Genomic DNA, 9294 nt, shown 5'->3' with positions numbered 1-9294 from the left:
CACTACTAATACCATAAATTCTCCTTCAGAGAACTAGTTGATGACCACATACCTAAGAAAGAAATCTCCAAAAGTACCACTGGGGGTCATTTGTCCTAAATCCCTAAGAAATGACCACTTGTACATAATTCAGGGGACTGAAAAAGAATCTATTTGAATTTGTAACATGTGGATTAAAATACTGTAGAGAGAGAGGTAACAAATAGTCTACAAGTTTCTACAACATGTGAAAATAATGCTGCAAATTCATGTAGCAACAATTCCAAAATTATTGATGGAGAAGAAGTATGAGCCCATGTCAATATATAACAAAAGAAAAAAAAAAGGGAGCTTCACCTAATAATATATATTATAATATGTACGTAGCTTTACCTTCACAGCTTAAGCACTTTACTCAATCTCTTGCTTTCCACGACTATCTTTGGGCATGAACTTCTTTATCACTTCTTGGAGAGCAAGATCTTGTCCTTTAGTTGAGAGTATATCTATGATCAAGGAAGAATTGGATGCATTTACTGAAAAACCCCTTTGAACCATTTCCTCAACGAGTATTAATGCCTCATAGGGCTTGCGTTGTTCAATAAATCCTCGAATAATAGTGTTGTAAGTGACATCATTTGGCAAACAACCATTTTGTTCCATTTTAACAAACAACTCTTTGGCTTCATGTAGTAGACCTTCTTCACAAAGACCTTGTATCATCGTAGTGTATGTCTTAACATCAGGTTGTAATCCCTTGGAAGAAAGGTTACTGAAAAGAGCCCTTGCAGTACCAAGCTTGTTGTCCTTACAAAATGCATCAATGAGAATACTGTATGTAACACTATTAAGATCTAAACCATTCCTTTCCATCATTTGGAATAATGACAATGCTTTGGAAATATTCTTGTTTCTACACAGCCCATCCAATACGATACCATAAGTTTGAGAATCTGGATTTATGCCTGCAGCTTGCATATCATTAAAAAATTTTTGAGTAGCTCCACATCTACCTATTTGAAACAAACCCCGTAACATAGCATTGAACATTTCAGTGTTAGGTCTCGACCCCCTTCGAGGCAATTGTCGAAAGAGAAGCATGGCCTCATCTATTTTCATTTTCTTGCAATATCCATTAATCAAAATGTTGTGGCTAACAATGTTAGGGTGAAGGCCCCTATCCACTATGGTATTGAACACTCTGATTGCTTCATCCATGTGACCTTGCAAACAATATCCATCCATTAGAGTACTGTATGTGACTACGTCAGGACCCACACCTCTTCGTATCATGAATTCAAGTACTCCCTCTGCCTCTTTCATCTTCCCTTCCTTGGTACATGCATTCAACAACACACTATACGTATGAACATTCGAAGCAATACCACTATCCAACATTCCTTTGAACATTTCAGCAGCCTCCTTCCACCGATCGAAATTACATAGGCCATGAATCAAAGAAGTATAAGTGACAACATTTGGGAAAATACCCTTTTCATCCATTGTAGAAAAGAGTTTGAGAGCATCATCCACCATTCTATCCTTGCAAAGATTGTCAATGATCGTGGTATACACTACGGTGTTAGGTTCATAACTTCCCTCTTCCATAATCCTAAGCAAACTAACAGCCCTGAAAGTGTTTCCCGTTCTGCAGAGCCCATTGACAATGGTTCCATACATAACCACGTTTGGTTCAATTTCTCTAGTTCTCATTAATTTCTTAACTAACTTCACAGCTTGAGGAGTTTTATCTTGCAAAATAAGCCCATTAATCAGAGTTGTGAAGGTAGTTACATCAGGTGTATAACCGCGTTTGAAGAGGGTTCCCAAAAGTGACAACCCAAAATCGACTCGATTAAGGCGGCAGTAACAGTTAATAGCAATGTTGAAGGTGTACAAATTGACCTGAATAGCTTGGAACTGTTGCAACTTGTTATGAATAAGAGAAAGAGCAGTGGCGTAATGAGCCATTTTCAAGACAGAGCCTAAAGCTTTGTTGAATTGAGAAATTGGGGGTAAAGGTCGCATTCGGAGCATGCAATTGAAGGAAATTAAAGCAGAATGAAGATGATTGGGACCCAAATTGCATGGTTGTTTGGGTAAGGCTTTAGGTTTAGGTTCGTGTCCTTGAGGATGAGAAGTAGGGTTTTTGGTGGTGTTAGAGAAAGAACGAAACAGAACAAATAGAGATGGAGATGTGGAAGTACATTTTAATAGCCAATGATTGTAGTAAGCTATTCTTGGTCCAATAATGGAAGAAATAGAAATTCTTCTTCTTCTTGACATCTTCTTCAAGCTCAGCTCTGTGTTCGCGAGCAGACACCAGGGCTTTTCCCAAATTAGCAACCTATTTCCCAAACTAGGCCTAGTTTGGACAGAATTTCCACTCTAGGCTAAAACGTGGTTGTGAACCACGCTTTCACTGTTTTTCTGCCTCTCGCATGGAAAATTTGTAAAATCGTACAAGTGCATTTCCAAACCACACTTTTAATTAAGAAAGCGTGGTTAGGAACCACGCTTTTAAGTAAATTTATTTATTTATTTATTTATTTATTTATTTTCTGAAAACGTGGTTGTGAACCACGCTTTTAAGTAAAAAAAAAAATTTCCTAAAAATGTGGTTGTGAACCACGCTTTTAAGTGATTTTTTTTTTTTAAAACGTGGTTGCGAACCACGCTTTAACTGTGTAAAAAATTTTTCCCAGAAAACGTGGTTTTGAACCACGCTTTTATTGTGGTTTTAAATATTTTTTTTTTCCAGAAAACTTGGTTCAATACAGTTTTTAAATTATTCATATAAAATATCGTCTTGTTCACAACCACGCTTTTACTACCGAAATACATTTTTTAAGGAAAGCGTGACCACTCACTGTTGATTATTATTATTATTATTATTCAATCCGCATTCTATAATTCGCTCAATCATCTTGTAGATCTCTATATATAAATTATTCATATAAAATATCGTATTAAATTTGTAATCTTAGCTACCAAATTTTATTATTTTAATATTTAAAAATCAATTATATAATTTGGAAATTATGTTTCACATCCATTATTTTTTTTTTAAATGATAAAATTATATGTACGATTATCAGATTAATTTGATATTTACATAAATAATTTATACATTAAATTTTTAAAAAATAAACAGCATGCATTGTCTAAAGAGTAATGAATTGTGTAAAAAATGTAAATTAAATATTTGCTTAATTTACTTGATATTTTTTAAATTGTTATTTAAATATAAAATTTTAAATAAATTTTTATTTTGTTATATAATTCAAATATGATTTAAAAAAGATCGATAATGGACAAAAATAAAAACAACAAATAAAAAATTAAAAAATAAAAATTAAAAAAGAAGAAGAAAATAATGGCCTCGAGACACGCACCCTCCCAGAGAACATTTTGCGCAGTTTCAGAGAAATTTTGTTGGGGCTTTTCCCAAACTAAGCCCCTATATGAATTTATTTCCCAAACTAAGCCTACTTTTGCAGATTTTTCGAAACTAAATATTTGTTGCCACGAAATATTTACATAAAACTTCACACAACATATATAAAGTATCTAATTTGCTAATTACTACTACGAACAGGAAAACAAAATAAAGGTATGAATATAGCACTTATAACAGTTTAGAACGTTGTAGTTAGCTCAAACATAAGTATCCCACAAAAATAATTTGTGGAAACATTCAACATAACACAGAACATAAAATAAAGTGACGAGTACAATACTTAACAGTTACATAGACAAATATTAGACAAACCTTTCACAAACTCATTGTCGAAAGAGTTATTTTAACACACACAACATATAATTATGGATAACTTAATATAATTTAGCAGACAGATAAATGCCTAATCCTCGCTCAAATCGGCAATCTCAGAGTCTGAACAATCAGAGAGCTCAGGGTCAGAGAGAAGTGCATGATCGTCCTTGATAGCCGCAGCATTTGGTGTTGTTCCGTTCTTCTTGGCATCCGACTTAAGTATAGATAGTTCCATATCGTGGGCTGACCTACGGCACATTTGAGAAATCTCATGATGAAGTCTTTCACATAATCGATCAACATTATCTGAATTTTCCTTTTGGATCTGAACTGAACGTGTGCTTTCGGCACCTTCAGTCGATTTTCCCGACATAATCTTTCCATTTGCACTCGCTCTATAAATAGTGCGGGCCACTTCAGAAGTCTAGCGTCTGCTAAACCATATCCTGTTTGATTATCAGATGGATCCTCCACGAAACCACATGGATCTCGATAGGACTTGGGCATGACAAAATGTCGCTTCCCAAACCTATCATGATAAGCACAAGAGGCATCTAACAAAGTAAATGGTGTTTCATCTTCAGCATCGCCACTTCCCCTTCCCGTTCCTGTTCCTCGGCATGAACTCTCACCTCTTTCGAAGTTCCTACCCCCTGCGAGTCCCCTTCCTATTCCTCTTCCTCGTCGTGAGCTCTCACCTCTGCGATTCCTACCCCCTGCCGTGAATCTATACTCCATTTGACTTTTTCTCAATAGATGAACGATAGTTTCCTAGGGTGAACTCAGTGGAAAAGTTGTGTGTTTACCATCACTCCTTCAGTCCTTTATATAGTTGTTTGTCAACACTATTGCCATGTGGTCGTATTAATGTGACTTAGATGGATTCTGAAATGTGATGAAAAAACAAAGCATCTAAGTCGCGCTGCACAAAGTCACATGCATCACTGCATGTGACGAAAAAAGTCATAAAGTATATAACTGACAAAGTCAGAAAGTCACATGCATCATTGCATCATTGCATAAAGTCACATGCATCACTGCATCACTGCACAAAGTCACATGCATCACTGCATCACCGCACAAAGTCACATGCATCACTGCATCTGAGGAAAAAAGTCACATACATCACTGCATCGCTGCACAAAGTCACATAGCATCTGAGGATAAAACAAACCATACAATTTATTATGTCTGTTAAAGTCACTACATCACTAAGAAATGTTGGACGTATTACTACACCGAGCTACAATTTATTATCGTACCATAGCTACTGTGCCCATGTGAATTCTGCAATTCATAATGGGATGAGGGGTGTCAGAACAAAGTAATAAAACAATTAGACCCTTTGTGTTTAAAAAGCCACCCTATCCAGCTCCAAATAGATTCATAAACGTTGAAGATAAAATATTATAGAGTTAGAATGTATTGAAGATCAATTTGTAGTAGAGTTAGAATGAATGGGTTTTTCGATGTATAGAACTTGAAAGTGTTACAGATAAAAGCTAGCCTAGTATGCAGACAAGAACAACACCGACTTAAATGAACACATAGTTAACTTCAAATTAAATTGGTCAAATTTCTCCAATTAAATTAAATGAAATATGTAAGGTGAAAAGTGAAATTAAATATATTGTGAAGGCAAAATAAATTGAATTATATTTGTAAGCGGAAAAGTGAAATTAAATTTGTAAGTGGATTTTGAACTTTGCTTAAAACCTTCAGATATGCATTGAGTAGTAAATAAAAGTCGAAGTGATAACTCGTATAAAGTTGATGCATAGTTGTTCAGGTCATAAAAGTTGACGTGACAACTCTGATGCATAGTTGTTTACAATAATTTCAAACACACAGCTACCATGTGTAATGGCTTTGCCATGCTTATACATGAGTTATCAATAGGAAGAGAAATTCGTAACGAATCTTGACATGTGTACTTATAAATGTAGTTATTTCATAAACTTCAGGTTCATATAACAAATAGTTGAAATACATCCGTAAGTTAGATAAACAACAACATTGCCTTATACTCCAGTAACGAAGATACGACACAACATACAAACATATATGAAAGATAAAGGTGTTTGATTTCTCATTCCTCATCTGACATGTAGTAGTCAGAGAGATATTTTTCATTGTTTAAGACATTATTTTGCTCAATCACTGTCAAATCTCTGTTGCTAGCTTCTGCCATTTTGGTGGCTAGTTGAAGCATGAAATGTCGACATCTTCGCATCAACATTCTGTTGTTCTCCTTAATTCTGCTAACTGTTTTTTCATAGTCACTCACATTTCGTCTAGCCATGGTCAATGAAGGACGATGAGGTACCGGTGCCCCAAAGTTACGTAGATCATTAAACAATCCTTCTTGCTCCGTTACACTGAGCGGCCATTCTACTTGGATTCCAGCATAATAATCCTTTGGACTCAAGTACTTTTTGCTCTTGTAGTCATAAGTAAATGGAGGTAGTAGCCACACTTTCGGATTTCTTTGACGGCGTGAACTTCCTGCACCTCTTGAAGACATTGTTCATGAAATAAAAAAATTAATAATAATAGTAATTGTAGATATATTACTATTGTTATGACTTGAACAAATATCATACTAGGGGTAGCGCTATTTATAGACATCATACTAGGGGTTAAGTAGAGATGACCTGGTGACGATAATTGAGTTGGGGCACTATGGAAGAAGTGATACCCGTGATATTATTTTATCTTATTCATTTCATGCAATCCTGAGTACCCGTGACTTTGTGTACTTGTGATGTAGTCACGGACGTGGTTGTCAGATAAAATCATAATTGTAGGTCGTCCTTTTCACAATGCAATCCCTTCATATTCAAGCAGTGAGTTGTCAAATTAATCAGTCATGCAGTGAGTTGTCACATCGCCACATTAAACTATTTTTTCATGCTTGCTTTTTTAATACAGTAAGTAGTCACTTCGAACTGACGATTTTAGTACAAATTGGTGTTTTCAAAAAATTATAAATTAAATCATAAAATGAAACAGCGGCTTTAATTTTTTTTTGTTTTAAAGTAATACTGTTCATAAACAACTATGAAACAGAGTGCAAGTAAATACACAACCTTCCAACTCACTTCGACCTACAAAACTATCGTTGATTTTTTCACCAAAACAATGTTCAAAACACAAACAAAACAAAATAATAAATTGGCCATTTGATATGTAAAGAAGATTGGCACTACAACCTATATTTTATCTTATTTTCACTTAACGAAACTTTACAGTCATCCCCTTTTCTCCTCTTTGCATTTTCTGCTTCTTTTTGTATTCGGTAAATTACACTTCACTCCTTTATATAATTGTTTATCAACACTATTGCCATGTGGTCATATTAATGTGACTTAGATGAATTCTGAAATGTGAGGAAAAAACAAAGCATCTAAGTCACGCTGCACAAAGTCACATGCATCACTACATGTGAGAAAAAAAGTCACAAAGTATATAATTTACAAAGTCAGAAAGTCACATGCATCACTGTATCACTGAATCACTGCATGAAGTCACATGCATCGCTGTATCACTGCACAAAGTCACATGCATCACTACATTACTGCACAAAGTCACATGCATCACTGCACAAAGTCACATGCATCACATGCATCACTGCATCTGAGGAAAAAAAGTCACATGCATCACTGCATCGCTGCAGAAAGTCACATAGCATCTGAGGAAAAAACACAGCATACAATTTATTACGTCTGTTAAAGTCTTTGCATCACTGATGAATGTTTGACGTATTACTGTGCCGAGCTACAATTTATTATCGTACCATAGCTATTGTGCCCATGTGAATTTTTTCAATTCATAATGGGATGAGGGGGTGTCAGAACAAAACAATAAAACAATTAGACCCTTTGTGTTTAAAAAGTTACCCTATGCAACTCCAAATAGATTCATAAACCTTGAAGATAAAACATTATAGAGATATAATGTATTGAAGATTAATTTGTAGTAGAGTTAGAATGAATGGGTTTTTTGATGTATAGAACTTGAAAGTGTTACAGATAAAAGCTAACCTAGTATGCAGACAAGAACAACACCGACTTAAATCAACACATAGTTAACTTCAAATTAAATTGGTCAAATTTCTTCAATTAAATTAAATGAAATATGTAAGGTGAAAAGTGAAATTAAATATATTGTCACGGCAAAATAAATTGAATTATATTTGTAAGTGAAAAAATGAAATTAAATTTCTAAGCAGATTTGAACTTTGTTTAAAAGTCAAAATTAAATTGCATAAAGTCGAAGTGACAACTCATATAAAGTTGATGCATAGTTGTTCAGGTCATAAAAGTTGACGTGACAACTCTGATGCATAGTTGTTTACAATAAGTTCAAACATACAGCTACCATGTGTATATGTGGTATAAATATCGCATCATACCACAACAAAATTTTTATAGCTATTTTGAGCGATGTCGTCATGAGATATACGGTGGTTGATCTATATTCAGCAATGGGTTGCTATTGGGTTGTAGATGGAGATGAATTTCAATACCCGTTAAATCCAAATTTGCGTTACTCACATGCCGCCATCAATACCATGAGAGCTGAGTGGGAATTTTGCATAACTCGAGCAAACGTTCTCGTTGAGCTATGTCATGAAGTTAATATTAAATTTCCTCGCCGGTTAGCCATGCGTATGCCAACTGACACTCCACAGTTGTTACAAAGGGCATTGCATCGTATCTACGATGAAGTTAATCCCATGACCCAACGTTTGCAAAGGTCCGAACTAATGAAGACTGCAAATGAGCGTTCCGAAGATGGGTTAATGGATGATGCACACCAGTACTTCGCCTGGAGCATGGACGTTATGTATGAATCTGATATTAAGATGTCAGATGATGATGATAATGAATGAAATTGTTTGGATGAATGACCAAACCATTTATCTTGTAATGGATTTGTAATGCTTATCTACGACTTATCAATGAAGGGAGAAATTTCAATAGTTTTTGAATAGTTTTTGTAATTCTACAAATAACAAATACCTTTGCTTTCTCTCCGTTATTGTTATTCTGAAGAAGCTACTTGAACTAGGATTTCATGATTTCATGCATTATTGATGTGGAATATAATGATGATACTGAATGAACTTGGTTTCATGTATGATGAAACGTTTTCATTCAGTATAATGGCTTTGCAATGCTTATACATGAGTTATCAATAGGAAGAGAAATTCGTAACGAATCTTGACATGTGTACTTATAAATGTAGTGATTTCATAAACTTCAGGTTCATATAACAAATAGTTGAAATACATCCGTAAGCTAAATGAACAACAACATTGTCTTACACTCTAGTAACAAAGATACAACACAACATAGAACATTGTTTACGACATTATTTCGCTCAATCACTGTCAATTCTCTATTGCTTGCTTCTGCCATTTCAATGTAGTAAGTTGTCACATCGCCACAGTAAACTGTTTTCTGGTGCTTGCTTTTTTAATACAGTAAGAAGTCACTTCGAACTGACGATTTCAGTACAAATAGGTGTTTGCAAAA

At 34.8% G+C, this 9294-nt stretch overlaps 1 pseudogene; it reads right to left on the bottom strand.

Annotated features, from left to right (window-relative positions):
• Window positions 1-390: 390 nt before the first annotated feature.
• LOC145800427 (uncharacterized) lies at window positions 391-9013 on the bottom strand (annotated as a pseudogene).
• Window positions 9014-9294: the final 281 nt, after the last annotated feature.

This window comes from Camellia sinensis, chromosome 10, assembly GCF_055761805.1.
Source record: "Camellia sinensis isolate YWXY chromosome 10, ASM5576180v1, whole genome shotgun sequence".
In the NCBI taxonomy this organism is placed as follows: domain Eukaryota; kingdom Viridiplantae; phylum Streptophyta; class Magnoliopsida; order Ericales; family Theaceae; genus Camellia; species Camellia sinensis.
This window is presented reverse-complemented; position numbering and strand designations above follow the sequence as displayed.